Source organism: Petromyzon marinus, unplaced genomic scaffold (assembly GCF_048934315.1).
Source record: "Petromyzon marinus isolate PM22_M1 ecotype Great Lakes invasive population unplaced genomic scaffold, UKy_Petmar_22M1.pri1.0 PM_Scaffold_18, whole genome shotgun sequence".
In the NCBI taxonomy this organism is placed as follows: domain Eukaryota; kingdom Metazoa; phylum Chordata; class Hyperoartia; order Petromyzontiformes; family Petromyzontidae; genus Petromyzon; species Petromyzon marinus.
Window position 1 is genome coordinate 1,621,865 of NW_027423146.1, and position 24,892 is coordinate 1,646,756.

The 24,892-nt window shown below is 53.4% G+C and overlaps 1 long non-coding RNA gene across 1 annotated transcript; it reads right to left on the reverse strand.

The window, feature by feature from the left end:
* Nucleotides 1–546: 546 nt before the first annotated feature.
* LOC142922815 (uncharacterized) lies at nucleotides 547–2,421 on the reverse strand. The gene is made up of 2 exons (XR_012940359.1): nucleotides 1,209–2,421; nucleotides 547–751 (listed from the first exon to the last, which is right to left on the reverse strand). It is a non-coding gene; the product is annotated as an uncharacterized LOC142922815 (long non-coding RNA).
* Nucleotides 2,422–24,892: the final 22,471 nt, after the last annotated feature.

The window sequence follows — 24,892 nt, forward strand, 5'->3', positions numbered from 1 at the left end:
TTAGGCAAACATCACAATTTCAGCATCATCTTAATTTTATATATTTATATGGGATATAATATAGAAGGTAATTATTGCTTTAGAAATGACATTATTCACACAGATGATTTCTATCTGAATCTCTTGGTTGAAATACTTTGCCCAAGGTAAGATAACTGTGCGATTATGGTAATGAGTATCCACGTCCGTCTGAGACCGTGGAACTGCCCTCCAGCACTGCCGCTCACATCAGGGGACGTAGGAACGACTATGGTTGCTGGCTTCACCGTGGCCAACTAGTTTATTGATGGGCATCTCCTCCTTGCCATCCTAAATTTCCACCACCATCACCACCTCCACAACCTTGTGCTTGTCGCCCCCAACTCAAGCTCAGTGCAAACCCCTTGGAGGGCTGGCATTACCCAAGGGACACAGAACTCTGCCTCACATTTGGTTTCTAGAAGCTCCGCAACAGCCACACTGTGGATGTAGACAGCCTTTAGCGTTATAAATGTGAGCCACTCGCGTGTCCCAAACACTCAAAAGAATTGAGACGAGGCGATAGTATTAGATACAAATATTTATTATTAAAACGCGATGCCTTGTAAGGAAGGGGAGGTGCTGGTGGGGGTGGGTGGTGCTGGAAGTGTGGGGGGCTGTGAGATGCTCAGAGGGTGTTCGAGGCCTGGGGGGGCAGGTCTTGGGAGGCTTCTTGAATGCCGGGCTCCAGTGAGCAGCCAGAGATGTCCTCGTCCTCCTCAACCGTGACAAGCTGTGGACATACTGACCCATTAGACACTACACACAACTCGGTACTTCTACCAGCTCAACTGGGATTACACACAATAATCAGCACCCCCTACTGGCAGACAAATGCCAATTGCACACCAGGTGCTGAGTCACCTTGTGCCCACAGGGACATCTGTCATTGGGGGTGCCCTTTCACACGTGTTGAGATGAGATGTGATGTAAAGCGCTCTGAGATGCCCCGGTGTACAGAAAGGTGCTAAATCATTCTCATCGTTATCACTGTGTCCAGCAATAATGAAATTGTCTATAGATAGATAATCTGTATTTGTAAACGGGGACCATGACGGCTTAACGTGATGGTTAGACCAGCTCATCATTATCATAATACACTGAATCGTGTGTGCATGAATCTATTATTTACGTTAAACGCAAATTATATACGTGTGTGTGTGTGCGATGCGCGAGTGCTGTACACTCACCTCCACCTCGCTCTGCAGACGCTGCTGCTCCGAGTGTCCACTCTGCTCGTTGTCGCGGTAGGGCGCCAGCTCAGCGTGCAGCTCCGCCACTACACGTTGATACCACTGAATCTCTGCCTGCAGAGATTCCAGTTGCCAGTTCCTGTCAATGAGCTGCGTGGGCCACGTGCAAATGGCGGCAGAGGGACACAGGAAAGCATTTTAACGACTGCGTGAGGTTATTGCAGAACATACAGGTATAATAACACACACACACAACCAGGATCTTCATTTATAATTGAGTAATGTAATGAGCTACGAAGCTCTTTTACACAGATGTCCATACACCACCTTTGACCAAATAAACCGAAATGCATCCAATCATCTCAGATCTTGGAAGAAAAGCATGGTTGAACCTCAAGTGCTTGGATGGGCAACCACCATCAATACAAACCAAGATAACACCTATAAAAGCATGATGAAGACCGCTTGTGTTGCAATCGAAACGTCGTGGGTTTTTTTTTATATTATTAAAAAAAAGTACGTGACTTTACCGAAAGAATCAAGAATATGAATTCCTGCAGTCACGAAAGTTTTATGTTAAACATTTTTTAGGAATTAATTAACCCAAAATCTGGATTAAAATAATAGATTAAGATCGCTTCCCAACCAAAAAGAGGGAGGGGATGGAGATGCATGTAGCAAAGGGGAGCAGATGGTCTAGTAGTCGTAGGTACTTCTACTAGAGGTGGGATGGTGGATCGTAACGTGGTACAGTCCCTAAACAGAGAATGCTCAGTAACCTAGTGCGCATCCATTCTGTACAACCATCAGTGTGAAAAATAAGTGTATACATACAGTCCTCGACTTAGGAACACCATACTTACGGAGACCCGACTTACGGATACCCGACTTCCGAATCTGTGTCTATGAAATGTATTAATTTTTGGTTACCATTGACTTTAAAACGCGAACTTGCACTTCCAAACTGAACCACAGAACTATTTTGTTCAGTGCTGCGATCCTCCACGAGATGTCATGAGTCAGCCTCGTGCACGCGCACATGTGCGTATATGTGAAAGTGATTGTGTGGGGAGCGGTAGTGTTGCAGTTCACGCGCTGCGCTACAAACCCACCGACCCAAGTTCAATTCCAACTCACGGCCAACACCAGTGACGATTATCTGAACCATTCCTGGGCCTCCCGTAGGTCAACTCGGCCTCAAATGAGCACCTAGCGCGCTGTATAAACATCACCACTCGGGACACAAATGCAGCTGGGTGTGGTGCTGGCACACAACCCCTCGCATGCCGTGCTGGCTTTCATAGGCTATCGCTAACAGCACGTGCCCCAACAGCCTATTAAAGCTACACGGTGGATCTTTGTGCGGATCGGAAGTGTAGCGGTGAGCACGCTTGTGATTTGAAAGCGGTGAGTGAAAATAAAAAATATTTTTACTACATTTTATGTTTTACTTACGATACACTATAATTTTAGTGTTAATGCAAATGTACATGATTTCTTATTTACGAGTTTAACAATGCTTGACTCTTTTGTTGAACCTTAACACATTTTATAACACTGACAATATGGGAATTTAAATATCGCAGATTATTGTATTCCGACTCACGAACCGTTCCGAATTATGAATGGGCCTCAGGAACTAAATGCGTTCGTAAGTCGAGGACTGCCATATTATTGATATATTTGTCTATTATACTATGTATATTATTAGTTGTTTATCATGTAAAATTAGTTTACACTTGAAAAATATTCACCATAAATCCGGTATGTGGGGAAAAAATATTGATAGAGTATGTGTAGTGGCATAGCGCTGGCTGCTGGTAAAAAAGGGTAACTGCGGTGTATGGTAGTACCCACGTCAGCAGGCCACGATAGACACGAGAGGGGGACATCTAGGGGAAAGGTCACAGAGGGGGGGCCATCGGGAACCCGCTAGTAGGTTCCAGAGAGGGGGCGTGGCCGTGGCGGAGCGAGGCCACGCTGAGAGTATAAGAAGGGCCCCTGTGAGGGACCTTGTGGCTGTTGCTGGAAGTGGGATCCTCGTCGTGCTGTTCGTATATATAAGATAGTCGTCGTCACCATCTCGTCATCGTCGTTGTCATCTCGTCGCTGTCGTCTTGTCGCCATCGTCGCTGCCGTCTTCAGTCGATATTACGCTGCTAGATAGGTGTTCGCTGTCTCCGTTCAGTGCTGTCAGTGTTAGATGGTTAGTGTTTTGTATAGGCAAGCAACGATAATAGTGTGTACCCACGTAGGGTGTCTGTATTATCCCAATGGTGCTCGTTAAATAAAAGAAGCGCCTAAAAGTCTTACTGTCTCTGAGTTAGTCACTACACATGTACACATGAAAGTGACTACTGTAGTCAGAGATGCAAACGCTTGGGCGTCATCTGGTGCCTTACTGTCGCCATCCAGCGTAAACTATTTGGGTCTTTATAGTAAAGTTCGTAAATCTCAAGTACGCTATGGCAATGTACCACAGTACATAACATGCGATTGGCTATCAATGACTTGAGTACGTTAATAGTGAAAGTACGTACAACGGGACGGCGTAAATAATGGTATTACTGTATATATCTGCGTTTGTGCCATGCCGGACTTCATAGGTGCTCGCTAACAGCACTTGCTCACCTTCGCCTCACTCTGCTGGTGCAGCACTTGCAGATCCTGGAGCTGAAAGTGAATGCTCTGCAGGTTTTCTTGGCATGGCGCCAGCTCAGCGTGCAGCTCTGCCACCACACGCTGGTAACCCAAAATCCCCGCCTGCAGGGATCCCAGGTGCTCATTCTTTTCGATGAGCTGCATGGGCCACGGACAAACGGCAGCAGAAGGACATGGCTAAGCATTTTAACGACTGCGTGCAGTTGTTAAAGAACATACAAATCCAACAAACACATACAGAACCAGTATCTTTATTTTAAATGAAGGAATCTGATAAGCTATGAAACTCTTTTTCACAGATGTCCATACACCACACCACCTATGACCAAATGACCCGGAATGCACCCAATATTATAAGATCTTGGAAGAAAAGCAGGGTTGAACTTTTATGGTACTTGGATGGGTGACCACCATCCATACAACCCAAGATAACACCTATAAAAGCCCAGATATATGGATTAATTAACCCAAAAGCTACTTTAAAATGTCCGATTATAATTGCCTCCCAACCAAAAATAGGGAGGGGATGGAGATGCACGTAGCAGAGGGGAGCAGATGTTCTAGTAGTAGTAGGTACTTTTACTAGAGGTGGGATGGTGGATTGTAATGTGGTACAGTCCCTAAACAGAGGATGCTCAGTAACCCAGTGCGCATATACACATCTGTGTGAAAAATAAGTGTATATATAGGCAGTCCTCAACTTACAAACACCTGCACTTACGAACCTGCTTCCATCAAATATATATTTTATAACATTGACTTTAAACGCGAACTTGCACTTGAAAATTGAACCGCGTCACTATTTTGTTCAGTGGAGCAATCCTCCGCGACATGTAATAATTCAGGATGGCGCTTGGAGCAAGTGTTTGCCTATAAGTGTGTGTGTGCACGCGCACGTGTCTATGTGTATGAAAGTGAATGTGTGGGGAGCGGTAGTGTAGCGATTAGCCTTCGAAAGCGGCGACCCGAGTTCGATTCCCGTTCATGGCCAACACCAGTGACGATTATGTGAACCGGTCCTGGGCGTCCCCTAGATCGACCCAGCCTCAAATGAGTACCTGGTGTGATGTGTAAACACCACCACTGGAGAGACAAAGGCAGCGAGGCATGGTGCTGGCCAATCACCCCCTTGTGTGCCATGCCGGCCTTCATAGGTGCTGCTCACTAACAGTACTTTCCCCAACAGTCTATTAAGGCTATACGGGGAGTCTTTGTCTGCGACGTGCGAATGCAGTGTACTCACCTCCGCCTCGCTCTGCTGGCGCAGCATGTCCAAATGCTGCAGCTGTGAGCGTCCGATCTGTGCGTTTTCGCGGTACTGCTCCAGCTCTGTGTGCAGCTCGGCCAGCATACGCTGATACCAAAGAATCCCCGCATGCAGGGATCCCAGCTCCTGGCTCCTCTCGAACAGCTGCTTGGGCCACAGGCAGAGGGACAGAGAAAAGCATTTTAACGACTGTGTGCGGTTATTGTAGAACATACAGATGCAACAACAGACACATTTAGAACCAGAATCTTTATTCATATTGGAGGAGTCTGATGAGCTGTGAAAATATTTTTCACAGATGTCCATACCCCATGTTTGACCAAATCACCCAGGATGCACCCAATCTTGTCAGACCATCATGCACACAACCCATGATTACGCCTATAAAAGCCCACATATATGGATTAAGTAACCCAAAATCTGCAGTAAAAGGTCAGATTAAAATCGCTTCCCAAACCAGGACAGGGAGGGCATGGACATGCACGTAGCAGAGGGGAGCAGATGGTCAGACCCTACACAGCCTGACGACTCAAGTGCTGTGTCACGGTCAGACCTGGGCCGTTCCGAGGCCAGGAGAGCCTGGGTTCTCAGCGGCCGTGGGAACGAGGCTGGGAGCATTACCTGACGCAGAGTGTCCTCATTCTCAGCTTGGGACGTGGTCAGCTGATCCTGCAGCGCCGACAGTCCCTGTTGGGGGGTGGAGAGCTCCGGCTGGGCACTGGCGCGCTCCGCCTCACTCGCTGCGAGCTCCTCCTTGCTCGCCTTGAGCTCCTCCCTCAGCCGAGTGATTGTGTCCTCGTCCTCCTGAGCCTTAATACAGGCAACGTTCGTTTTACCATCGTAATCATCACCATCATCATCATGAACAGCCATGATCCGTCCACCGCTGAATGTGTTTTTGTGATACTGCTGGATGAAAGTTTCCCTGAGCCATACCGGTCATGGGAATTAATTGATCATACTTCATCACACTGGTCAGCACGAAGTGGTACACCCAAGACTGGGTCAGATTTCACTGGCCACCAATGCTAGCCATGGTTGGTAATCAAACTCGGACAGCTTGGTTCAGAGTGCAGAAGGCTCATCACAGTAAATTAATACGTTGTATATCATCATAAATATTTCGCCGCACAAGGGTCTCCTCCTCTTGTGAACGCTGCCACAAATGTCTTAAAACTCAAACTTTAATTATCTTTATTTTACCAGCTAAGGCCTACTGAACTATATAGCTCTTTTTCAGAAGCGACCTGCCCACAAATGAAAGTTCAACGAAGTGGCTTATCATGTGGAAATGTATTGCAGCTATAGAATCTAAACGCACGTTTCTAAATGTGGAGGAAGAACCGGAGGACCCGGAAAAGATCCACGTGACCACAGGGAGAACATGCAAACTCCAAATATACAGGTGTCGGGGTTGGGATTAAACCCACAACCTCCTGCATACAGGCGAGGTAGTTAACATCTCGCCACCATGGCGCCCCTCTTCAGTGCCAATCGCGGCTTCACCACGCGTGCCCTTGCGAGCCGATACCTTCTTGGAGTTGCGCTCGAACTGCTTAAAAGCATCGGTAAGGGTGAGCCGGACCTCCTCCAGCCCTGTCGCCAGCTCGCAGGCCTCTTTCCGATGCGCGTCCTGCTGCTGCGCCTTCTCCATCCCAAGTGCCTGGACGTGCCCCTCCGACTCCTTCAGCTACAGGCACGCACACGTTCCACAATGTTGGATTCATGTCTGGGGAAGTATACTGAATATGGTGTGCAGAATGTGGAAATATTTTCTGGGTTGGAAAAGACCCAGCTGTAATTAAGCCCGGCTTGCAAACAGATAAATAATTACCACTTAAGTCATTTAAAGTCTGTGGTGTGCATATAGCTGTGTGTCTGCAAGCCTATATTGTTTCTCTAACAAATGCAAGCCAATCACATTTTAGAAAAAGTCCTGTAAACTGCAGCTGACTTCATAATTAAATTGTATTCATTCTAACTGAAAGTATTAAAATGTGAGAAAATACATTCGCAACTCTGAATCATGACAAATTATGAGAGGGAGTGAATTAGTTAAAGGCCTAGTCAGGGATTGCCTTGTCTAGTGTAATTACCTCATCCAACATTCACCTATCTGCAGACAAAATTAAGAGCCATGAGGGGAGGACCGATCCTGTGGTCACAATTATACCTTTTGCCATATAGAAATGCATTATCATACTACATTCGAAAAAAAAAACATTCTGGCTGTCTGCCTTCCTGGCTGCATCCATATTACTTATATAACCACTTCAGGTTTCAGCCACCTGTGATTAAGCCAGGTTCACATGTGCAGTGAGTTAATGATCTCAGCCTGATCATCAATGACTTCACAGAAAAGCCCATGAAAACAATGTCGGCTTTACACTAAATCGAGCTAAGTTCCAGCTCTGAAAACCAAAGATCAGACTGTTTTGTGATGAACATTACTCATTACTCTCCATAGCAGGGCAGATATCAAAGTATTTCCTCCTATTGTGTGGGTACCAGAGGGCACTTAAATATTTCTCAGAAGTAGTTATGTGATTTATGCTTCTGCAAACCATTCTCTAACATGAAACTTGAACCATCTTCTTTGGTTCTTTCGGTAAAGTCACGTAGAATGAGAATAAAATAATAAATTGATAAAATAAAATAACACAATAATATTCTCACGATGTTTCGGCCACAACACAAGCGGCCTTCATCAGGTTGTTGTGGCCGAAACGTCGTGAGAATATTATTGTGTTATTTTATTTTATCAATTTATTATTTTATTCTCATTCTACGTGACTTTACCGGAAGAACCAAAGAAGATGAATCATTGCAGTCACGAAAGCTTTAAATCGAAATGAAACTTGAATTTGGAGCTTTCGTGACTGCAGGAATTATTCTTTGGTGTTTTATTATTAATTTTATTATTTCTTATTTCTACGTGACTTTACCTAAAAAAACATTCTCTAACATGCGATGGTGCACTGCTCAGGCGATGAGGACAGGCCTCATGCACACACATGGAGGTGGGGGGGCTGCCGCATAAGGCTCTGGTTACCTGGTGCTGCAGCCCGGCGATCTGGCCGTGCATGCACTCCATCTCAGCATCCGTGTGCTGAAGTGTGTGCTGCAGCTGCACCACCTCCTGTGCCCTCGCGGCCTCCTCTGCCCTGGAGACTCCCAGCTCGGCCTTGAGAAAGTCCGTCTGTTGCTCCAGAGAATTGCCTGTCGGAAGGGACACAAAACCATGGCGATAAAGACAGTACAGCCACCAGTGGCAGCAGACAGAGAAGGAGCAGCAGCTCAGGAGGAAGAGTACCAGCAGCGGGAGTAGTAGCAGACAGAATAGGTCTGAGGTCCCTCAGACCTATTCACCAGCTTGCATGCAAACACAGGGTCCAGAATAATAATATATGCACAGGAAGGGCCTAGTGAGAGAGCAGTTAGTAAACCCAGTGCAGTCCTATGTTAGACAGCGGAAGTGGTCCACGTGGGAAATGAAGTAAAAACGAGGAATTACTCGTTTTAACTCGTAAAAAGAAGTTATTGGTGCACAGTGCTCGACAAAAATTAGTGTTCAATGGGTCCGTGGATTCAGAAAGATTTTGGAGCACAGGCCCCTACCCACCGGTCTCCTCGCAGCAAGCGTTAGCCTCCTGCAGTCGTTGCTGCAGCTCCAGTACTTCATGCCGCAGGTTGTCCACCTTGGTCTGCTGCACCTCTTGGTTGGTAAAGAGGTCGCGCATGTTCGCTCTCAGCTCCGCGGCCTCGGTGCCCAGCCGCTCGGTTTCAGTCCCGCGCTCTCGCGCCTCTTCCCGCGCCGCCACCAGGTCTGCCTCTGAGCGCCGCAGCAGCTCGTCACGCTCCTTCAGCGCCTGCGGGCGGAGACGGGCAGCATCTAAATTACACGTAATTACAACATGTAATTTGAATATATTAATAAATTGTTTAGCATTCATCCAAAATATTGAGAAAATAAGTGGGCTTGGGCAGGACACATTGCTGTTGCAAGAAGGGGGGTGGCTGTTGCGAGAGTGGAGGCCTCACCTTCTGGAGGACCGTGATGTGCACAACGTGAGCGTCGTACTCTGAATCGTCGTGCATATGTGATGCACGATATTCGGCCAGCTCTATGTATGCCAGATGCAGAGTCGCATCGTGCTCACGCCTCAGCTGCTCCTCGCGCTCGCCCCACCGCACTGCCTCCAACTCCACCTGCAGGCTGTTGATGGCCTGCGAGTGTGCCATTAGCTGCTCACGGGCAGAAGGGCACAGTGTCACAGGCACGTGCATGCATAGGTGGGCAGCCCTTCATCACAGACACATGCAGCGTGCAGATGAGGACAGGTACAGACATACAGACACACGGAGCATGTAGTTGTACAGAGAGATAAGAGACTATAGACATGGGCAGGAGGCACAAGAAAATAAATTACAGATGCAGAGACATACACACAAAGACACAAGCAAGTCATACAAATTTGGACACATTATGGAAAGACAGTGCATGTGGAGAGAGATGTACATAGCCAAAGGCAGAACATGCAGAGGGAGACAAGATAAGAATGCGGAGACACGGGCATTGAGTACAGAGACGCACATACAGGCGCCTCGCATGCAGACGGACGCACACGTGCAGTGAATGCTTTTCAAGATGAAAATAAGAAATTGAGATTCTATTGTAAACAAATCAAGAACTACAAAAATATGCAAGGTAAACACCTGTGGTCTTATTGAACATACCACAATCACGTTTAAAATATTTAGAATGATAATAGAAAGTCAAAAAATAGAACCATGATACATTGTATACATCAATCAACGATTGGTAAGCGTGCATACAACATGGCAACGTTCTTCATCATAAGATAATGAAGAAACTCGTTGCACCCAAATGTTCATCTTCAAATTGAGTCAATATTCAAAACAAATAACTCACAACGCCTCCTCACACCATGTCGGTCATGGGAATGTGTTTGACTATACTTCCCCATGCTGGTCAGCACCGTACAGATGTATTAATCAATAAAACATAATACATGCACATTATGTGGGGAGATGCTATGATACAAAAATTTAGTTTGATCTGCTTTTATCTTTCGTTTTCAACATTATTGGGAATAAAACCATGGACCACTCGCTACAGTGAATTTAGCAAAATTTATTACGGAACCAAAATATAATTCGATGGGTTTTTTGTGCACTCATTTGCAACTAGGCTGAGACCACTATGCTTGAGAATCCGGTTTAATCACTGTGGTTGGGCAGCTGTAATCCACATTCAATCCTGGCATCTCAGCCATGCTGGCACAGCATGTCTGACCCCTGGGGCACCTAGCTACCTCCCAGAATGCACTCATTTAATGTGCCATTTCCTTGACGTTCAGATCGTAACTCTGAATAAAAACTCAACGCATGAATCAATAATGATGCACTTAATAGGGCAGAGCTTCTAAAAGGTGATGTTTCAGGCAATGGGCCTTCATCACATCAGAGAAGTCAAAGCAATATCCATTGCAGCGTTATTGACGAATATGTTGAGGTTTTGTTATCTCTGCTTGTGTGCCACGCAGCTTCACAACGTGAACACATTATTTGGGTCTTTCGGTAAGGCCATGTAGATACAAAAATAATAAAATAATAATAACAATATCACGACGTTTCGATCGCAACACAAGCAATCGTCATCAAGTGAAGGATATGGCAGGAGAGCTGCCGAGGCAGGAAAAAATATATGGCGGGAGCGCTGCTAAGGTAGGGAGTTAAAAAGGTTTGAGATGGGTGTAGCTCAAGGGTCAGTGGGCAGGGCTTGATGAAATTTGCATGTAAATGTAAGATCGGCGTAATCTTGACAAACGAAGTTTCACTTTAGCCGTGCTCCGTGTAACAAGGGGACAGGGGGGTTGGTGGTGGCCACAGTACCTCCTCAGCATGGTTTTTCTTGAGTTGGTGCAGCATCTCGAGGAGACTCTTCTCTGTCTGGCTCAGTGAGCCACGCAGGGTGGCGAACTGCGCTCTTGCCCTGCTCAGATTGTCCCGCAGGGTCGACACCTCCCGGGACAGGTGGTGCATTTCCTTTTCCGGCATTTCCAACTGCGACGGGAGCAAGGGCACATGGCACGGGCACGTTAGCTCCTCCCAGCGTAAATCCTGCCTTCAATCGCATCGTGACATGCCATTCGCCATCGGATGGTGGAGACAACACCATGGCACATGGCAAGTGAGGTGCCTAATACACAGGTATACACACATAGGACAGATGGGCTGACACCCACACACCCAAGCAAAGGCAACACCACGATTCCCCGCACAGCCTAAACAGAGTGGTAGAATGCGCAGCAGCGCTGGCCTAGGAAACGCACCCACATCATCTTCATTTACATTCGCTCAGCCAATGACTTACGTTTATTCGGGACCTCGGGGTCCCGCCATAAGGTTAATTTGATATTCAGTTTTATCACAGTACGCTCTGAGCCACACAGCGCTCGCCAATTTTTAAAAGACAAACTCGTCCGCCGACGTGTTTGCTCCTCCTTGGTCTCTCTGCCTTAGCCCCAAAATGTCTGGGAATGTCAACATGCCAGTGATAAGGCCGGTCGAGGTGAGTGAGCATATGGCGGTTACACTGGTGAGTACAGTACATAATACTTCCTGATGCTATTATTAAAAAAAAAATTCGTTTGATGGAATGTTTACCATCTGTTTTATTACTCTTATAAAATAGCGCTGATACTCCAATGGAGCCCTCATTTATTGTTCATAAGAGATAACGCTGTCGAGAAGTCATCCCCATATATAATGGTATAACCCTTTTCGCGCTGATTTCCTGAATGCTCACTTCTCCACATAGGCATCTTGAGCGCTAAGCGAGACTGCCTGTATTCATTTCAGCCTAAGTCGACATAGGGGAGTCCCAACACTGGCTCAGATATCCCTCGCCACTGGTGTTAGCAGGTATTTGTGGTTCATGCGGACTTGCTGCCTTGTAAAAGGTGTCAATCTGGTGTTGGGGCAAAGCTTTTTTTTTATCATTCCATACACGTTTGCATTTTAGCTGGTAAGTGGCAGAGTGGTGGCCTCCACTCCAGCCTAGATTTGTCTGTCCCCTACCTCTCTTACCGAGTACAACTCCTCTGACATCAAAACACAAGGGGCCGTCCATAAATGACGTCATGCTATTTTGGACCCCTCCCCCTTTGTCACACGGTGTCACAAAAAGTCAGACCCCCCCCCCCCCCCAAAAAAAAAAAACATGCTTCAAATCGCTTTAGTTCACAGTTCCATTTATTTGGTATAGCCCTGTGAGCCATTCAGCCCTTGAATCGGGTGCACCCGCAACAAACAAAAAACATGAACAAGAAAACATATTAAACTATTGCCATTGTAGTGCGTATTAATGTGGTGCTGCACTCTGATGTTGTAGAACATTTATTAAAAAGTATTTAATTAAGTAGAACGTGTTGTCTATTTTTATTTAAAATTGCGCATTTTGATGTGACATCACATTTCTCAAACCCCCCCCCCCGTCACACATCGTCACAAATGTCTGCCAACCCCCCAAGTGCGTGACGTCATTTATGGACGGCCCCCAAGAGGTGGCACTACGCACCTACTCTGTTGACACATTCATTGTCTCATGTGTTGCTTTCTCAACTGTGGTCTGTTGAAGAATATCATGTATATTCTTGCCGACGCAGATAAAGAAACACAGGTGCTCAGATCGCTGGCTTTGCCCGAATTACAGGCCACCACGCAGCGATAAGGAGCCCGCAGCGCTGACGTAATCAAATGCAGCGATGCCGTCATCAGATGCAGCGATTACGCCATCGACTACAGCGATGACATCGATTAGTGATGACGTCATCAATTACAGTGACGACGTCAATTTCAGTGAAGAAGGCATCGAATACAGTGATGACGTCATCTATGGCAGTGATTACGTCACTGGCTTTACCCAAAAAGGGCGGAGCCAATGGCTCGGGCCTTATTGCGTCACCAAACGTCACGTGACCCCCAGGCACAGCTGCTGGGAAATGGCAGTTGACACGAGATGCTATCACCTTGGCAACGCAAACAAGGACCAACTGCCCAGAGAAAGCTTTCTCCGACTAAAATCCTTGATGAAACTCTCAATCTGTGATCTTAAACTATGAACCTCGTTACCCACGCATCAAGCGCTCAATTTAAAGTAAAATTTAAATATTTTAAAAAATAATATTTTTTCTCGATGTGATCGCAATACTCTATTTGTTACTTCGTATAACTCCAACGCAAGAGGTGGCGCCACTCACCTCCACTGTTGACGAATTTGGAGTCTCCAGCGTCGCTTGCATCTGCTGCCGTCTCTTGAAGAACTTCATGGCTCCTGTTGGGGGCGCAAGAGACAAACGCAGCCGCTCAGCTCGCTCGCCCTGCCGGAGTGACGTAACGCCATTGGGGTCGGAGGTGAGTGCGCAGGAAGTGACGCAATTGGCCCCGCCTACCATGGGCGGAGCCAGATCACGTGCCCCCAGGCACCCTATGGGGGCAGAGGAAGCTGCCTTCGTATCAGCCAGTGCTCAAAGTTCTCGACGCGGCTTTTGCGTCTGCGATTTGAAACTCGGAACCTCTTCACCCACGTGTCGAGAGTTCAATGTTTGAATGCAATTTAATCGAGGCCACTGTCTTGGTATGGTACTTTGACTGTTGGTGTTTTGCCATCTTGCCCAAGCTTGGATTTGATGTTGACAAATCTACAAGAAGGTATGAGCTTGCACAGTTTGATTTTACATGACATTTATTCGTGACTTGACTACATTTTCTCAATCCTTACTCGAGTATCTTTAATTGCATTTTGTTGTTGATGCAACTGGCTAACCCGACCCTTCTGGACGTGTGTGAATGAGAACGTCAAAACTCATGTAAAATACAGATTCTGATTTATCTACACGCACACGCAGAAGGCAAACGCGGGTACCTGGCCTCTATGCAGCAGACACGAGTAATTTATTATCTTTCAGGATGTTATTTAGAACTTTATTGAATGTTATGTCACCAACCAAACATCGAGCATAGCAACAAATATCATGCAACACTCCGGAGACGGACACCTCCCTTACCGACCTCACCTCATCCTCCTCACCCCTAGCCTCGTCCTCCTCACCCCTAGCCTCGTCCTCCTCACCCCTAGCCTCGTCCTCCTCACCCCTAGCCTCGTCCTCCTCACCCCTAGCCTCGTCCTCCTCACCCCTAGCCTCGTCCTCCTCACCCCTAGCCTCGTCCTCCTCACCCCTCGTCCTCCTCACCCCTCGTCCTCCTCACCCCTCGTCCTCCTCACCCCTCGCCCTCCTCACCCCTCGCCCTCCTCACCCCTCGCCCTCCTCACCCCTCGCCCTCCTCACCCCTCGCCCTCCTCACCCCTCGCCCTCCTCACCCCTCGTTCTCCTCACCCCTCATCTTCTCGCCTCGTCCTCACCCCTCACCTCGTCCACCTCACCCGTCGTCCTCAACCCTCACCTCGTTCTCACCCCTCGCCTCTCGTTCTACTCACCTCGTCCTTACCCCTCACCTCGTTCTCACCTCATCCTCACACGGCTACCTGCACTCTATGTAGTAGACGTGAATAATTGACTATAATTCAGATTGTTATTAATAACTTTATTACATGTTTTGTCACGAATCAAACATCACCTCCTCCTCACCCTTCACCTCGTCCTCACCCCGTCCTCGCATCTCGCCTCGTCCTCCTCACCCCGTTCACCTTCACCCCTCGTTCTCACCCCTCGCCTCGTCCTCCTCACCCTTCACCTCGTCCTTCTCATCCCTCAGCTCGTATTCCTCACCCCTCACCTCGCCCTCACTTCGTCCTCCTCACCCCTCACCTCGTCCTCGCCTCGTCCTCACCCCTTGCCTCGTCATCTTTACCCCTTAGCTCATCCTCCTCACCCTCACCTCGTCCTTCTCTAACCCCTCGCTCTCCTCACCTCGTCCTCACCCATCACCTCGTCCTCCTCACCCATCGCCTCGTTCTCCTCAACCCTCGTTCTCACCCCTCGTTCTCCTCACCCCTCACTTCGTCCTCCTCACCCCTCACCTCGTCCTCGCCTCGTCCTCACCCCTTGCCTCGTCATCTTTACCCCTTAGCTCATCCTCCTCACCCTCACCTCGTCCTTCTCTAACCCCTCGCTCTCCTCACCTCGTCCTCACCCATCACCTCGTCCTCCTCACCCATCGCCTCGTTCTCCTCAACCCTCGTTCTCACCCCTCGTTCTCCTCACCCCTCACTTCGTCCTCCTCACCCCTCACCTCGTCCTCGCCTCGTCCTCCTCACCCCTTGCCTCGTCATCTTTACCCCTCAGCTCATCCTCCTCACCTCGTCCTCCTCACCCCTCACCTCGTCCTCCTCAGCTCGTCCTCTCAACCCTCACGTCGTCCGCTTGACCTTTCACCTCGTCCACACCCCTCACCTCATCCTCACCCATCACTTCGTCTTCCTCCCCCCTCACCTCGTCCTCCTCACCCCTCGACTCGTCCTTCTCACCCCTCATCCTCCTCACCCCTCGTCCTCCTCACCCCTCGCCTCATCTTCCTCACCCCTCGCCTCATCTTCCTCACCCATCGTCCTCCTCACCACTCGTCCTCCTCACCCCTCGACTCGTCCTCTCACCTCAGCTCGTCCTCTCACCTCAGCTCGTCCTCTCACCTCAGCTCGTCCTCCTCACCCGTCGTCGTCCTCACCGCTCACCTCGTCCTTCTCACCCCTCACCTCTCCCTCGCCTCGTCCTCCTCACCCTTAGCTCGTCCTCACTCCTCGTCCTCCCCTCCCCTCGCTGTCCTCACCATTTGCCTCGTCCTCCTCACCCCACACCTCGTTCTTCTTACCCCTCATCTTGTCCTCCTCACCACTCGACTCGTCCTACTCACCCCTCACCTCACCCTCCTCACCCCTCGTCACCCCTCGTCCTCCTCACCCATCGTCCTCCTCACACATCGTCCTCCTCACCGCTCGTTCTCCTCACCCCTCGTTCTCCTCACCCCTCAGCTCGTCTTCCTCACCCCTCACCTCACCTCGTCCACCGCACCCCGCGCCTCGTCATCCTCACGCCTCGCCCACCTCACCCCTCACCTCGTCCTTCTCACCCACACCGCGTTCTTCTTACCCCTCACCTCTTCCTCCTCACCCCTCGACTCGTCCTTCGCACCCCTCACCTCCTTACCTCTCGTCCTCCTCACCCCTCGTTCTCCTCACCCCTCGTCCTCCTCACCCCTCGCTCTCCTCACCCCTCGTCTTCCTCACCCCTCGCTCTCCTCAACCCTCGTCCTCACCTCGTTTTTCTTCTCACCCCCCGTCCTCACCCCTCGCTCTCCTCAGCCCTCGCCTCGTCCTCCTCACCCACACACCTCGTTCTTCTTACGTCTCACCCCCCGTCCTCCTCACTTCTCATCCTCCTCACCCCTCGCTCGTCCACCGCACCCTGCTCCTCATCCTCCTCACCCCTCACCTCGTCCTCCTTACCCCTCACGTCGTCCGCTTGACCCCTCAACTCGTCCTCTTGACCCCTCACCTCATTCTCACCCCTCACCTCATTCTCACCCCTCACCTCGTCCACCTCACTTGTCCTCAACCCTCACCTCGTTCTCACCCCTCACCTCGTCCTCACCCCCACAACTCGTTCTTCTTACTCCTCACCCCTCACTCTCCTCAGCCCTCGTCCTCCTCACTCTCGTCCTCCTCACCCCTCGTCCTCCTCACCCCTCGCCCTCCTCACCCCTCGCCCTCCTCACCCCTCGCCCTCCTCACCCCTCGCCCTCCTCACCCCTCGCCCTCCTCACCCCTCGCCCTCCTCACCCCTCGCCCTCCTCACCCCTCGACCTCCTCACGCCTCGCCATCCTCACCCCTCGCCCTCCTCACCCCTCGCCCTCCTCACCCCTCGCCCTCCTCACCCCTCGCCCTCCTCACCCCTCGCCCTCCTCACCCCTCGCCCTCCTCACCCCTCATCTTCTCACCTCGTTCTCCTCACCCATCGCCTCGTCCTCACCCCCGTTCTACTCACCTCGTCCTCACCGCTCGCCTCATCCTCACCCCTCGCCTCATCCTCACCCCTCACCTCGTCCACCTCACCCGTCGTCCTCAACCCTCACCTCGTTCTCACCCCTCGTCTCTCGTTCTACTCACCTCGTCCTTACCCCTCACCTCGTTCTCACCTCATCCTCACACGGCTACCTGCACTCTATGTAGTAGACGTGAATAATTGACTATAATTCAGATTGTTATTAATAACTTTATTACATGTTTTGTCACGAATCAAACATCACCTCCTCCTCACCCTTCACCTCGTCCTCACCCCGTCCTCGCATCTCGCCTCGTCCTCCTCACCCCGTTCACCTTCACCCCTCGTTCTCACCCCTCGCCTCGTCCTCCTCACCCTTCACCTCGTCCTTCTCATCCCTCAGCTCGTATTCCTCACCCCTCACCTCGCCCTCACTTCGTCCTCCTCACCCCTCACCTCGTCCTCGCCTCGTCCTCACCCCTTGCCTCGTCATCTTTACCCCTTAGCTCATCCTCCTCACCCTCACCTCGTCCTTCTCTAACCCCTCGCTCTCCTCACCTCGTCCTCACCCATCACCTCGTCCTCCTCACCCATCGCCTCGTTCTCCTCAACCCTCGTTCTCACCCCTCGTTCTCCTCACCCCTCACTTCGTCCTCCTCACCCCTCACCTCGTCCTCGCCTCGTCCTCACCCCTTGCCTCGTCATCTTTACCCCTTAGCTCATCCTCCTCACCCTCACCTCGTCCTTCTCTAACCCCTCGCTCTCCTCACCTCGTCCTCACCCATCACCTCGTCCTCCTCACCCATCGCCTCGTTCTCCTCAACCCTCGTTCTCACCCCTCGTTCTCCTCACCCCTCACTTCGTCCTCCTCACCCCTCACCTCGTCCTCGCCTCGTCCTCCTCACCCCTTGCCTCGTCATCTTTACCCCTCAGCTCATCCTCCTCACCTCGTCCTCCTCACCCCTCACCTCGTCCTCCTCAGCTCGTCCTCTCAACCCTCACGTCGTCCGCTTGACCTTTCACCTCGTCCACACCCCTCACCTCATCCTCACCCATCACTTCGTCTTCCTCCCCCCTCACCTCGTCCTTCTCACCCCTCATCCTCCTCACCCCTCGTCCTCCTCACCCCTCGCCTCATCTTCCTCACCCCTCGCCTCATCTTCCTCACCCATCGTCCTCCTCACCCCTCGTCCTCCTCACCCCTCGACTCGTCCTCTCACCTCAGCTCGTCCTCCTCACCCGTCGTCGTCCTCACCGCTCACCTCGTCCTTCTCACCCCTCACCTCTCCCTCGCCTCGTCCTCCTCACCCTTAGCTCGTCCTCACTCCTCGTCCTCCCCTCCCCTCGCTGTCCTCACCATTTGCCTCGTCCTCCTCACCCCACACCTCGTTCTTCTTACCCCTCATCTTGTCCTCCTCACCACTCGACTCGTCCTACTCACCCCTCACCTCACCCTCCTCACCCCTCGTCACCCCTCGTCCTCCTCACCCATCGTCCTCCTCACACATCGTCCTCCTCACCGCTCGTTCTCCTCACCCCTCGTTCTCCTCACCCCTCAGCTCGTCTTCCTCACCCCTCACCTCACCTCGTCCACCGCACCCCGCGCCTCGTCATCCTCACGCCTCGCCCACCTCACCCCTCACCTCGTCCTTCTCACCCACACCGCGTTCTTCTTACCCCTCACCTCTTCCTCCTCACCCCTCGACTCGTCCTTCGCACCCCTCACCTCCTTACCTCTCGTCCTCCTCACCCCTCGTTCTCCTCACCCCTCGTCCTCCTCACCCCTCGCTCTCCTCACCCCTCGTCTTCCTCACCCCTCGCTCTCCTCAACCCTCGTCCTCACCTCGTTTTTCTTCTCACCCCCCGTCCTCACCCCTCGCTCTCCTCAGCCCTCGCCTCGTCCTCCTCACCCACACACCTCGTTCTTCTTACGTCTCACCCCCCGTCCTCCTCACTTCTCATCCTCCTCACCCCTCGCTCGTCCACCGCACCCTGCTCCTCATCCTCCTCACCCCTCACCTCGTCCTCCTTACCCCTCACGTCGTCCGCTTGACCCCTCAACTCGTCCTCTTGACCCCTCACCTCATTCTCACCCCTCACCTCATTCTCACCCCTCACCTCGTCCACCTCACTTGTCCTCAACCCTCACCTCGTTCTCACCCCTCACCTCGTCCTCACCCCCACAACTCGTTCTTCTTACTCCTCACCCCTCACTCTCCTCAGCCCTCGTCCTCCTCACTCTCGTCCTCCTCACCCCTCGTCCTCCTCACCCCTCGCCCTCCTCACCCCTCGCCCTCCTCACCCCTCGCCCTCCTCACCCCTCGCCCTCCTCACCCCTCGCCCTCCTCACCCCTCGCCCTCCTCACCCCTCGCCCTCCTCACCCCTCGCCCTCCTCACCCCTCGCCCTCCTCACCCCTCGCCCTCCTCACCCCTCGACCTCCTCACGCCTCGCCCTCCTCACCCCTCGCCCTCCTCACCCCTCGCCCTCCTCACCCCTCGCCCTCCTCACCCCTCGCCCTCCTCACCCCTCGCCCTCCTCACCCCTCGCCCTCCTCACCCCTCGCCCTCCTCACCCCTCGCCCTCCTCACCCCTCATCTTCTCACCTCGTTCTCCTCACCCCTCGCCTCGTCCTCACCCCCGTTCTACTCACCTCGTCCTCACCGCTCGCCTCATCCTCACCCCTCGCCTCATCCTCACCCCTCACCTCGTCCACCTCACCCGTCGTCCTCAACCCTCACCTCGTTCTCACCCCTCGTCTCTCGTTCTACTCACCTCGTCCTTACCCCTCACCTCGTTCTCACCTCATCCTCACACGGCTACCTGCACTCTATGTAGTAGACGTGAATAATTGACTATAATTCAGATTGTTATTAATAACTTTATTACATGTTTTGTCACGAATCAAACATCACCTCCTCCTCACCCTTCACCTCGTCCTCACCCCGTCCTCGCATCTCGCCTCGTCCTCCTCACCCCGTTCACCTTCACCCCTCGTTCTCACCCCTCGCCTCGTCCTCCTCACCCTTCACCTCGTCCTTCTCATCCCTCAGCTCGTATTCCTCACCCCTCACCTCGCCCTCACTTCGTCCTCCTCACCCCTCACCTCGTCCTCGCCTCGTCCTCACCCCTTGCCTCGTCATCTTTACCCCTTAGCTCATCCTCCTCACCCTCACCTCGTCCTTCTCTAACCCCTCGCTCTCCTCACCTCGTCCTCACCCATCACCTCGTCCTCCTCACCCATCGCCTCGTTCTCCTCAACCCTCGTTCTCACCCCTCGTTCTCCTCACCCCTCACTTCGTCCTCCTCACCCCTCACCTCGTCCTCGCCTCGTCCTCACCCCTTGCCTCGTCATCTTTACCCCTTAGCTCATCCTCCTCACCCTCACCTCGTCCTTCTCTAACCCCTCGCTCTCCTCACCTCGTCCTCACCCATCACCTCGTCCTCCTCACCCATCGCCTCGTTCTCCTCAACCCTCGTTCTCACCCCTCGTTCTTCTCACCCCTCACTTCGTCCTCCTCACCCCTCACCTCGTCCTCGCCTCGTCCTCCTCACCCCTTGCCTCGTCATCTTTACCCCTCAGCTCATCCTCCTCACCTCGTCCTCCTCACCCCTCACCTCGTCCTCCTCAGCTCGTCCTCTCAACCCTCACGTCGTCCGCTTGACCTTTCACCTCGTCCACACCCCTCACCTCATCCTCACCCATCACTTCGTCTTCCTCCCCCCTCACCTCGTCCTTCTCACCCCTCATCCTCCTCACCCCTCGTCCTCCTCACCCCTCGCCTCATCTTCCTCACCCCTCGCCTCATCTTCCTCACCCATCGTCCTCCTCACCCCTCGTCCTCCTCACCCCTCAGCTCGTCCTCTCACCTCAGCTCGTCCTCTCACCTCAGCTCGTCCTCCTCACCCGTCGTCGTCCTCACCGCTCACCTCGTCCTTCTCACCCCTCACCTCTCCCTCGCCTCGTCCTCCTCACCCTTAGCTCGTCCTCACTCCTCGTCCTCCCCTCCCCTCGCTGTCCTCACCATTTGCCTCGTCCTCCTCACCCCACACCTCGTTCTTCTTACCCCTCATCTTGTCCTCCTCACCACTCGACTCGTCCTACTCACCCCTCACCTCACCCTCCTCACCCCTCGTCACCCCTCGTCCTCCTCACCCATCGTCCTCCTCACACATCGTCCTCCTCACCGCTCGTTCTCCTCACCCCTCGTTCTCCTCACCTCTCAGCTCGTCTTCCTCACCCCTCACCTCACCTCGTCCACCGCACCCCGCGCCTCGTCATCCTCACGCCTCGCCCACCTCACCCCTCACCTCGTCCTTCTCACCCACACCGCGTTCTTCTTACCCCTCACCTCTTCCTCCTCACCCCTCGACTCGTCCTTCGCACCCCTCACCTCCTTACCTCTCGTCCTCCTCACCCCTCGTTCTCCTCACCCCTCGTCCTCCTCACCCCTCGCTCTCCTCACCCCTCGTCTTCCTCACCCCTCGCTCTCCTCACCCCTCGCTCTCTTCACCCCTCGCTTTCCTCAACCCTCGTCCTCACCTCGTTTTTCTTCTCACCCCCCGTCCTCACCCCTCGCTCTCCTCAGCCCTCGCCTCGTCCTCCTCACCCACACACCTCGTTCTTCTTACGTCTCACCCCCCCTCCTCCTGACTTCTCATCCTCCTCACCCCTCGCTCGTCCACCGCACCCTGCTCCTCATCCTCCTCACCCCTCACCTCGTCCTCCTTACCCCTCACGTCGTCCGCTTGACCCCTCACCTCGTCCTCTTGACCCCTCACCTCGTCCTCTTGACCCCTCACCTCGTCCTCTTGACCCCTCACCTCGTTCTCACCCCTCACCTCGTCCACCTCACTTGTCCTCAATCCTCACCTCGTTCTCACCCCTCACCTCGTCCTCCTCACCCCCACAGCTCGTTCTTCTTACTCCTCACCCCTCACTCTCCTCACCCCTCGTCCTCCTCACTCTCGTCATCGTCACCCCTCGTCCTCCTCACCCCTCACCCATCGTCCTCCTCACCCCTCGTCCGCCTCACCTTTCACCTCGTCCTCCTCACCACTCGACTCGTCCTCACCTCTCACCTCAGCTCGTCCTCCTCACCCGTCGTCGTCCTCACCCCTCACCTCTCCCTCGCCTCGTCCTCCTCACCCTTAGCTCGTCCTCACTCCTCGTCCTCCCCTCGCTGTCCTCAACATTTGCCTCGTCCTCCTCACCCCACACCTCGTTCTTCTTACCACTCATCTTGTCCTCCTCACCACTCGACTCGTCCTACTCACCCCTCACCTCATCCTACTCACCCCTCGTCCTCTTCACCCATTGTCCTCCTCACCCATTGTCCTCCTCACCGCTCGTTCTCCTCACCCCTCGTTCTCCTCACCCCTCAGCTCGTCTTCCTCACCCCTCACCTCACCTCGTCCACCCCACCCCGCGCCTCGTCATCCTCACGCCTCACCCCTCACCTCGTCCTTCTCACCCACACCGCGTTCTTCTTACCCCTCACCTCTTCCTCCTCACCGCTCGACTCGTCCTCCGCACCCCTCACCTCCGCACCCCTCACCTCCTCACCCCTCGTCCTCCTCACCCCTCATTCTCCTCACCCCTCGCTCTCCTCACCGCTCGCTCTCCTCATACCTCGTCCTCACCCCCACACCTCGTTTTTCTTCTCACCCCCCGTCCTCATCCCTCGCTCGTCCTCCGCGCCCTGCTCCTCACCTCCTCACCCCTCGTCCTCCTCACCCCTCGCTGTCCTCACCCCTCGCTCTCCTCACCCCTCGCTCTCCTCACGCCTCGCTCTCCTCAGCCCTCGCCTCGTCCTCCTCACCCCTCGTCCTCCTCACCCCCACACCTCGTTCTTCTTACTTCTCACCCCCCGTCCTCCTCACTTCTCGTTCTCCTCACCCCTCGCTCGTCCACCGCACCCTGCTCCTCATCCTCCTCACCCCTCACCTCGTCCTCCTTACCCCTCACGTCGTCCGCTTGACCCCTCACCTCGTCCTCTTGACCCCTCACCTCGTTCTCACCCCTCACCTCGTCCACCTCACTTGTCCTCAACCCTCACCTCGTTCTCACCCCTCACCTCGTCCTCCTCACCCCCACAGCTCGTTCTTCTTACTCCTCACCCCTCACTCTCCTCACCCCTCGTCCTCCTCACCCCTCGTCCTCCTCACCCCTCGTCCTTCTCACCCCTCGTCCTTCTCACCCCTCGTCCTCCTCACCCCTGGACTCGTCCTCACCTCAGCTCGTCCTCCTCACCCGTCGTCGCCCTCACCGCTCACCTCGTCCTCCTCACCTTTAGCTCGTCCTCACTCCTCGTCCTCCACTCCCCTCGCTGTCCTCACCATTTTCCTCGTCCTCCTCACTCCACACCTCGTTCTTCTTACCCCTCATCTTGTCCTCCTCACCACTCGACTCGTCCTTCTCACCCCTCACCTCACCTCACCCTCCTCACCTCACCCTCCTCACCCATTGTCCTCCTCACCCATTGTCCTCCTCACCGCTCGTTCTCCTCACCCCTCGTTCTCCTCACCCCTCAGCTCGTCATCCTCACCCCTCACCTCACCTCGTCCACCGCACCCCGCGCCTCGTCATCCTCACGCCTCGCCCGCCTCACCCCTCACCTCGTCTTTCTCACCCACACCGCGTTCTTCTTACCCCTCACCTCTTCCTCCTCACCCCTCGACTCATCCTCCGCACTCCTCACCCCTCGTCCTCCTCACTCCTCGCCTCGTCCTCCTCACCCCCACACCTCGTTCTTCTTACTTCTCACCCCCCGTCCTCCTCACTTCTCGTCCTCCTCACCCCTCGTCCTCCTCACCCCCACACCTCGTTCTTCTTACTTCTCACCCCCCGTCCTCCTCACCCCTCGTCCTCCTCACCCATCGTCCTCCTCACCCCTCGACTCGTCCTCACCTCTCACCTCAGCTCGTCCTCCTCACCCGTCGTCGTCCTCACCGCTCACCTCGTCCTCCTCACCCCTCACCTCGTTCTTCTTACCCCTCATCTTGTCATCACCACTCGACTCATCCTACTCACCCCTCACCTCACCTTCCTCACCCCTCGTCCTCACCCATTGTCCTCACCGCTCGTTCTCCTCACCCCTCAGCTCGTCTTCCTCACCCCTCACCTCGTCCACCGCACCCCGCGCTTCGTCATCCTCACGCCTCGCCCGCCTCACCCCTCACCTCGTCCTTCTCACCCACACCGCGTTCTTCATACCCCTCACCTCTTCCTCCTCACCCCTCGACTCGTTCTCCTCACCCCTCGTCCTCCTCACCCCTCGTCCTCCTCACCCCTCGTCCTCCTCACCCCTCGCTCTCCTCACCCCTCGCTCTCCTCACCCCTCGCTCTCCTCACCCCTCGCTCTCCTCAACCCTCGCTCTCCTCACCCCTCGCTCTCCTCACCCCTCGCTCTCCTCACCCCTCGCTCTCCTCAACCCTCGCTCTCCTCAACCCTCGTCCTCCTCACCCCTCGACTCGTTCTCCTCACCCCTCGTCCTCCTCACCCCTCGCTCTCCTCACCCCTCGCTCTCCTCACCCCTCGCTCTCCTCAACCCTCGCTCTCCTCACCTCTCGTCCTCCTCACCCCTCGCTCTCCTCACCCCTCGCTCTCCTCACCCCTCGCTCTCCTCAACCCTCGCTCTCCTCAGCCCTCGCTCTCCTCAACCCTCGTCCTCACCCCCACACCTCGTTTTTCTTCTCACCCCCCGTCCTCACCCCTCGCTCGTCCACC